The 9381-nt window shown below is 41.3% G+C and overlaps 1 long non-coding RNA gene across 1 annotated transcript in view; it reads left to right on the top strand.

Annotated features, from left to right (window-relative positions):
• Window positions 1-9381, top strand: part of LOC117183117 — a 95137-nt gene that overhangs the window by 70414 nt on the left and 15342 nt on the right. The window lies entirely within an intron of this gene.

The following is a 9381-nucleotide window of genomic DNA, read 5'->3' as shown; positions in this document are numbered from 1 at the left end:
AATTTTTTCTAAAGCCTCCAGGGGACTTCGTTTTCGCACGAAAAAATTTTATGTGCCCTTATTGCATCCGGACCCACAATTATAAAACCTTGTTAAAAAAAACGTATTTTTTTACAAAGTAGTTTAACTCTTAGTGAAATAATCGTCTTTTAAACCCAAGAAAATGTACAGTTCATACTTTAACCAAAAAATTGCATTTTTGACCAAAAATGATACATTTTCTACCAAAAAGATTAAATTTCTATTAAAAAAGGTCAATTGAATTTTAAGAAATTTTTAAATTTTAAAGTAAAAAAGTGTATTATCTACAAAAAAGCTGAATTTTTAACCTAATTTAAAGGCAAATAGTTGAATTTTCAACTATAATTATGAATTCTTAATAAGAAAAAATTAATTTTTTTACTAAGTAGTTCGACTTTAAGTGAATAATCGAATTTTCGACCCAAAAATTATGATTTTAATTTTTAACAATATAGTTGCATTTACAACAAAACGACTTTGCAAACAAAAAATATTTATAGTTGATAATTCAACCCAAAAATGTAATTTTTATTCAAAAAGTATAAATTTTCCTTAAACCAATTTAATTTTTACAAAGAAAGACGAATTGTTAACAAAATACATGATTTTTTAACTAAAAATGGTATAGATTAATTCGCAGTTTCAAAAATGTATTTTCAACGAAAGAGATGAACCTTCAAATAAAAGAAATAAATATTTTAACAAAGTAGTTGAATTTTTGATAGAAAAGAGGACTTTTTTAGAAAATAGTTACATTTTCAACATAATAATTAATTTTTCAATCAAATAATTGAGTTTTTATCCAAAAGAGATGAATTCCAAAATCACCAATTTCTTAAATTTCTTTCAAATGCGGATCAAGATTCAAATAAGACTATTATAATATTATCATTAATATATATATATATATATATAATAGTATTAATATTTATATAATTTATATTTTATACTTGAAGTAACGTAACCTCAAAATACACGCATTAAAGAGGCGCGCGAAGTATTCAAATCATGAGAATTGTCAGCCCAGCATCGAAATCTCTTCAATCTCTTCATTTTATTTCAAAGCAGATAAAGATATAAATAGAACCGCCGAAGTATTCCGACTGGCAATCGTGCACCTTCGAGTTTTCAAATTCAGAAGAGGAGAAATGGGTTGCGCGCGCAACCCAGGCATTTATATCGTCTCCTACCGTATTCAGACGCACATAGACGTGTCATAGTATTGGACCACGTCTCGTTTCAGATCTGGGATCACTGATTCGGGCATCGGCGCGGTGACCATGGAAAATGTAGTGAGGGTCTCAATGCACGGGCACTCGGAGTGCCCAGTGTCGATGCAACGGGTGCATACTCTCTACCGCCGTACGGAACGTCCACCCCCACTCCGCTCGCGCACAGTATCGGGACCACCGTCACATACACGTTCTCGACTGGAAGCATCTCTTCGCCGGGCGAGTCGTCAGCCAATGCGACGTGCTTACGCGCCACCCCTCCCCTCTCCAACCGTACCGGTACGGTGCCACGCGATTATAGCAGTCATGCGACTCACGTTGCACCCTTGCCGCGGAGAGAGAACTACCCTGATTCTCGCTCGATTTCGAACCCGTTTTTTTTTTAGGCTAGACTCCTACCAATCGTTTTTGCTACCGAATTCAGCCACACACTATAGCAACAACGTATACTTTACCGAACAGAATGACAGGTCCGCGCCACAGGCCTGCTATCGAATGCAGGATGATTTTTCGTTGTCTGGAAATGACATCTGGGCTACCGCACACAATAACAGCGGCAATGAAGACGGGTATTTATCATATCAGACTTCTCATAATAAACACGCGTACACCGATCCTAACCTATCTCAAGTTCGTGGGAGCTTTTCGTTGAATCTGCGAGAATTCGTTTCGGTGATCCGGACTATCAATTCGAATTACGGCAGGAAATAAATAGCCGTACTCAGGGTCTAGAAGAGCCAGTAGCGGATTACTTAACGTGTATCCGCACCTTGCTAAATAGGCTACTGCCGCCGTACTTGGAACAAGAGCAAATAAATTATGCTCACCGGAATATGTTACCAAAATTACAATTACCCATCCATCGCAGCGAGGTGATAAATTTTGACCACTGAGAACAATTGGCAATTCGAGTTAAAAAATCACTATGAATTCAGAGGACTTTTAAACCACCCCCCCTCCTGAAAAATCACTGCTACCGAGTCTAGCCTACCGTGAGCCGAAACAAGGCTCTTTTCCGCGCCGAGCTACCGCGATAAATTCTCTCGAGATTACAGACGAAGACCCGACTCAAAATAAAACCAGTAAGCGCCCGGAAACTCAAGGCACACCCAGTATGAACAATAAGTCGACCATCGAAAAATCGATTAACCGCGCGGGAGTAGACACCACGCGTCCCATGGGTGCCCCTCCTTGTAGCCAGCTACGACAGCCAGCTGTCGAATTATTTTGCTGGAATTGTCACCAACCGTGGCACAGGTTCGGGGATTGTTGAGAGTTGAGAGGAACCTTTTGTTACAAATGTGGTAACCCGGGTTTCACTACCGCGAATTGTTCTTGATGTCAGGAAAATGCCGGCGGCAGTCGTTAGAAAGGATCATCGCGCCTCCTGGTTGCCGTACACGAGGTCCCAAAGCCAATGTTAGTGATTCGACTAAATCATCCTCGGTCTTATCAATAACAGACCCTGCCGAAAAGCCTGATTCGGGTCCTCTCATATACTTAGCCCTGTCTATCAAGGGCCAATCCTTGAGAGTCATGGTTGACTCTGGGTCTAATCGATCTTTCCTGGGCCAACCAGGTATCCAACTGGTCGAACAACTGGCTTTGCCAATCACGCTTATTAAGTCGGGCTTAGTTAACTCCGCCTTCGGACAATTTGATACAGTAAACGAAATGGTCGAGCTACTCATTGTTCTAAGGGGAAAACAGAAAGATTTCAGAGCTAGGTTACTACCAGCTCTAAATTTACAATGCGCATTCGGCACCGATTTCCTACATTATTTCGGAATAATAACCGATTTCATTAATTATCGATGGTGTTTTGCTACCGATCCTACGATCTTCTATGACTTCGAGTTAGAGTATCCCCACCAATCAGCTGTCTTCATGTGCTGCACGCTACGGTCTTTTACCAATAAACAATCAGCCGAGTTGACCGCTTTTCTGGGCGGACAGATTCCTCTGGTCCCGGATACCTTGCCCGCTACACACCTTATCCAACATAGTATTGATGTGGGCAATAATCCTGCCATTAAACAACGCTATCGGCTAACGTCTCCTAAAATTCACGAGACAACCCTGCAAGTAGCAAAAGAGTACTTTAAGAACGGAATAGTCGAACCATACACCAGCGACTGGTCGTCCCAAATCGTGATGACTCGAAAGCCTAATGGAAGCTATCGATTTTGTATGGACTTTCGGAAATTAAATGCGGTAACCAAAAAAGACGCCTATCCCCTCCCTTACATGAGCGGAATATTAGATAAACTCAGATGCGCAAATTACATATCCACCCTCGATTTGTGTCAGGCTTATCGCCAGATATCGCTCGATGCGAAGAGTCGCGAACTTACCGCTTTCACAGTGCCTGGCCTAGGTTTACTTTATTTCACCCGCATGCTGTATGGTCTAACTAACGCACCGGCCACCTTTCAAAGGTTGCTGGACCGGATAATCAGCCCGGATATGGAACCCTTTGTGATTTCATATCTGGACGACATTGTCATAGCTACCGCCACCTTTGAGGAACATCTAGAGTGGCTAGGCTGAGTTCTAACCAAACTTAAGGAGGTCAACCTTACCATCAATCGTGAAAAATGCGAATTTTGTCGCTCGCAGGTTAAATACCTTGGCTTTCTGGTAAATTCCGAAGGGTCGCAGTTTGATCCAGATAAGATTAACCCCATATTGCAATTTCCTGTTCCAAACAACGTCCATAAAGATCGGCAATGCCTAGGCGTGGCCTCTTGGTATCGTCACTTTATTCCGGATTTCGCCACCACTGTGGCCCCGTTAACTCTCCTCCTTCGGAAGAACCAACCCTGGATCTGGGAAGAAGATCAACAGGCTGCCTTCGAAAACATACGCTCCTATTTAGCCACCAATTCCGAACTAGCTCGCCCTGATTTTTCTAAGGAATTTATACTTCAAACCGACGCGAGTTCCACTGGTTTGGGGGCTGTTTTAACCCAGGCTATCGAGGGGATAGAAAAAGTTATTGCGTATGCTAGTCGAAGCATAATACCTGCAGAATGTAATTATACCGTGACCGAGCGAGAGTGCCTAGCAGTGGTGTGGGCGATTCAAAAGTTCTGTTGCTATACAGAGGGTTCACATTTTACCGTAGTTACCGATCACAGCAGCTGACGATGGCTGGATAACCTAAAACACCCAGCCGGTAGGTTAGTAAGATGGGTATTAGCGTTACAGGGCCACCAATATACTATAGTTCATCGCAAAGGAGCGAGCCACCATGTGGGGGATGCCCTGTCGCGTATGTTTGAGGGAAATGCGAACAGAGTGACCTCACTGGGTAATGCGGCCGATCCCTGGTACCATGGCCGTCGCGAGGCTATCGAAAGGTTTCCTGCTAGGTTCCCGAACTGGAAAATCGAAAATGGTAAACTGTTCTACCACGGACCGAACCCCATCCTTGATGACATCTGCGAGGACCGGAATGCGTGGAAATTGGTATTACCGATTAGCATGCGAAAGGAAGTGATGCATGACAAACACAATGACGCCAAAGCCGACCATATGGGGATAGATAAGACATACGCGCGTGTAGCTACAGACTATTACTGGTCGGTTATGTTCCAAGACATCTCTGACTACGTGCGGAAATGTCCAAATTGTCAAATGGGCAAAGTCGAGCAGTTACCACCCTCCGGTCTTATGGGTCGCCGGATAGTCGAAGAGCCATGGACCGTAGTAGCGGCCGATATTCTGGGTCCCTACCCTCGTACCGCCTCCGGATTCGAATACGTCCTAGTAATACAGGATCTTTTTACCAAATGGATGGAATTTTGTCCGCTGAGGCGGGCCACTGGCCCAAAAATCAGAGATGCGTTAAAGAACTTGTTTTAATGCGATGGGGAACACCTCAAGTCCTATTGACCGATAACGGGACCAATTTCGTAAACTCTTCTCTAAAAGAACGGGCCCGGGAATACAACATCCACCATACTACCACCCCACCCTACCACGCACAATCCAATCCCGCCGAACGGATGAATCGGGTTCTGAAAACCATGGTGATAATATTTATTGAACATGATCATCGGACATGGGACCAGTACCTTTCTGAATTCAGATTTGCCTTCAACACGGCCCTTCAGTCCGCCCTAAAAACCACATCTGCTTTCCTGAATTTTGGTCGCAACCCTAAAGCGGTAAATTCCTTCCATGCTTACGAAGTACCAACCCTACCTGATCCCACGAGGATAGAAACTCAGGATCCAGTCGTTTGGGCAGACCTAGAGGTACAGAATCTAGAGGAGGCCTACAAGCGCCAAGGCCGTTATTACATTATGAGGCGCCGAGAGTCCATATTTGTCGTTAACAATTTGGTTCTGACCAAAACCCGTATCCTATCCTCCGCAGGGAAACAATTCTCCGCGAAATTAGCCAAAAAATTCCATGGTCCCTTCCGCCTTACTAAACAATTGTCCCCTGTCGTGTATGAGGTCTCCAACCTGAAAGATAAATTCATAAGCAAGATGCATGTCAAAGATTTCAAACCATACGGAACGTAGGCTGAACCCTCCCTTCTTTCTCTGCCCTTAGGTCAGTACTGCTATCGAAATTTAAAGCTACCGAATGTGAGACCAGCTATCGCCTAAGCTATCACAACTGTAGGAATCGTCACCTAGCTTCGACCACAACTCCTACTCCGACATGGCGGAAGGTGGTCCTCATCGGCCACCAACAGGGCTCAGGACAAATCCTAAATTTGCTCCAGGTTGGCGCCACCTGCAGCCGTTCCGGGCAATTATACACGCCGCCTTTTAGCTCCAACCGGCCCTACCCTTCAGCCTCATTAGAGAGGCCGAGGAGTATGTGGCTTCAACCAGTCGTCTAATACCGCCAGCATCGACGGGCACCAGTGGCCCATTGACCGACCACGTGTGCTACTGCACCCGACCGACGGAAGGGATCTTGGTGGGTACACATACCCCTTATCGACAACACCTGGTATCAAGGACCACGCAGACTCCAGCCACCATGAGCCCTCGCAATATCCTCAGGACGGAAGCCACCCAGACCTCCTCCCAGAACGTGGTATATATCGTTCACTTTCCTCGCCAACAGCAGCCAGTGCAGGAAAAAAGACCCGGCACCAGCGGTCAGTCGTCAACCAAGGCTATCCCCAAGACTGCCACTAACCATCCATCGACCCACGAGAGGCACTGGGACGCCAAATCGGAGAGAGAGAACCAGAAGGGTCGGACGCTTCGGACCGAGTCCGCACTCTATCTACTAGATAGCTCACCAGGCACTACCGCCCGCCTGATTGTCCAGCTACAAGTTCCCCAATCCATCAGGGGAGTACGGGACAATCCCTCACCAGCCGAAGGACCCTCCGAGGCGAAGTCGAGACGGCAGGAAGCTCCGGTGTCCCACAAAATGACAACCGGGTGCTGGAACTATGGCTCATCTCACCACACCCACAGCAAGTGTCCACACACACCCCTACATACATATTGCTACCGATGCGGCCGGCCAGGATTCACTATCAAGGGCTGTTCCGATTATTACGAACAATGGAGAGCCGAGGGACCGTACCACCCAGGAAAGCCCAGGAAGTAAGGAGGCACGACCACAACAAAAGAGGATACGGATGCGTTAGGGCTGACAGTCCAACCCACTGCCAAGGAATTTGTTCGCTATCGTTGTTGGGTTTTTTGCTCTCGTTAAAGGACACAACGTATCGCTATCGTCCTTCTTTTATATTAGTCATTTTTTTGGGCAAACCCCACACAGTATCGGCAGCCGATTAAATGAAATTAAATTAAATGAATAAATGAAATAATCTCTAAAAATAACATGCATCTTAAATTGCTTATACGCCTCTCTCCTTATCCAGCTAGCATCAACATAATAAGTATCCAGTTCCCTAACCCGTAAAGGTCCTAGACTATTTTTGTGTTTTTTTTCTCTTTTTATCTCCCATTTCCCTACAATCTCTAAATCTTGGCAAAAAAATTCGACTATTTTAAGGATTTCTGAAAACTTTTGAGGATTATCTAAAAATTGTTAGAAAAATTCTATTCATTTTAGAATAGGGTTAGAAGTTGTGAATCAAATTTTCATACAATTCGTTTAAGTGACTTGAGATCATTTTAAGTTTTAAATTAATTTTGAATCTTTTCAAAAATTCTATATATTTCTTAAAATTACTCAAATTTTTTCTCCAAATATTAAGTGTTCAATTATTATTTCTACATACAAATTCAACAATTTCGCCTACAAATTAAACATTTTTAAAATAGAACAATCAAAATTGTAACGTTAAAAGTTTCAATCAAAATTAAAATTGTTTACTTTTACTCATTTTGCTTTCATTTAATTGTATCAAATTAACAGTCAAACATTGCTGAGTATTCAATTATTATTCTTTTTCTTTATTATAAAATTTCATATTAAATTCGTTAAAAAGTGAATAATTTAGACTAAAACAATATTTTTAATTTAATGAAAGCCTTTAATTACGAATATCTTATTATTATTTTGAAGTTGAAAATAGTTTACAAAGTTTCAATCGCACCTTTTCATTTTTTAATGGCTAAGAGTTTCAAATTAAAACAGTAACAATCTGTAAATTCTTAAAATTTGAACGAATTTAGAATCATTTTATCAATTGACTTTTTGTTTAGTTTTTAATAATTAAAGTACAGATGTATTTTTTAAATTATTTTTTCACATATTTATATTTACAGTTGATAAAATAACACTGGTTATTATAAAAAAATTCAACTTCAAACTCTTTAAATTTTTAATTGTTTAAGTCTTCAAGAATAGACTTTAAAATTTTTTGATTAAACATATACGCTTAAAAATAAAAATCTAAAATGTAGCATTTTTTAAGTAAAAGATTTTGTAATTCCGCATTGTACGCTAAATAATAGCATAATTGAAAAATATAAAAATTCAACGGTTTTTTCTTAAACTGTTGAAATCGGACTTAGAAAGATATTAATCCTGAAAATATGTAAAATTCGGTCACCTCATTTTCTTCAATAAATACTTGTTTAGGTTACCATTAACATTTTATTAATTTAAACAGTTCTACCCACTCGATCTACACCTATATTAAAAAAAGGGTGCTCAATAAGGAAAGCCCTCCGTCTTTAGGCTAGTATCTAAAAAACAATTAGTTCTTGTCATTATTTCGTGAAATGAGTTGATTGAATTTGGAGGTTATAGCGTAATTCCAATAGCCTTACGGACGTTGGCATAGGGTTATAAAATTTCATGAAACTTTGGTTCAATGAAAAGTTTCATGAAACTTTCAAGGTCTCGTGAAACATTGCAATGTTTCAAAGACGGTGGCGGGAAAATTCAAATCGCATATAATAAAAAGTGAAAATCAATTCACATTTTCTCAAGTAATCGTTGATCAGATAAGCAATTAAATAATGCAATACGTTTTAATAATTTCCCCTTAAATTAAATACTAAAAATTGATGGACAAAATTGAGTTTTATAGCAAATACAGTTACATGATTTAGAATTCTAAAAACCCTATTTTCCTATATTAAGTTAATATAATTAAAAATTTGTCATAAGGACAGCCACAGCATTTCGCCGGGAGCGGGTGCTAATCTGAAAAATTGCACCCACTTCCAGCAAAATCGCGGTAAAATTTCAGCCACAACCACGTCTCACAACCGTGAGATAGGTGGTTACAGTCTGTAAAGGAATCAATACGACGATCCAACAAAAGTCTCGTGCACCCTAAGAACACGGAGTGATCCAAGGACAACCGCCTTCTGCATTTTTCCCGCAAGTGTTCTAGCAAATTGTTGACACGCAGGGATGCTTTTGAGGCCATTAGCAAGTGAAAGCTTGGCACCTCCAAGAGCGCCGATGATAAGGACGATCAGTTTAACAGAATATTCCGGGTACAATCGTTGCAACTCCCTTATAAGGTCTCGATACCTCTCTTTCTTTTCATTCTCCTTGACCATGATGTTTTTATCAGCTGGTGCCGAAAATTCGATAACGAACATGGTTCGCTTCTCGAAGTCCTGACCATTTTAAGAAGAGGGTCTCTTCCATTTGCAACTCTATGTGCTGTACCCAGAATAATCCTGTTGTGAAGACATTCAAGACTCAATATTCCGCG

This window comes from Belonocnema kinseyi, chromosome 2, assembly GCF_010883055.1.
Source record: "Belonocnema kinseyi isolate 2016_QV_RU_SX_M_011 chromosome 2, B_treatae_v1, whole genome shotgun sequence".
Lineage (NCBI taxonomy): Eukaryota > Metazoa > Arthropoda > Insecta > Hymenoptera > Cynipidae > Belonocnema > Belonocnema kinseyi.
Note: the sequence above shows the minus strand (reverse complement) of the source record. Positions and strands in the feature narration are given on the sequence as shown.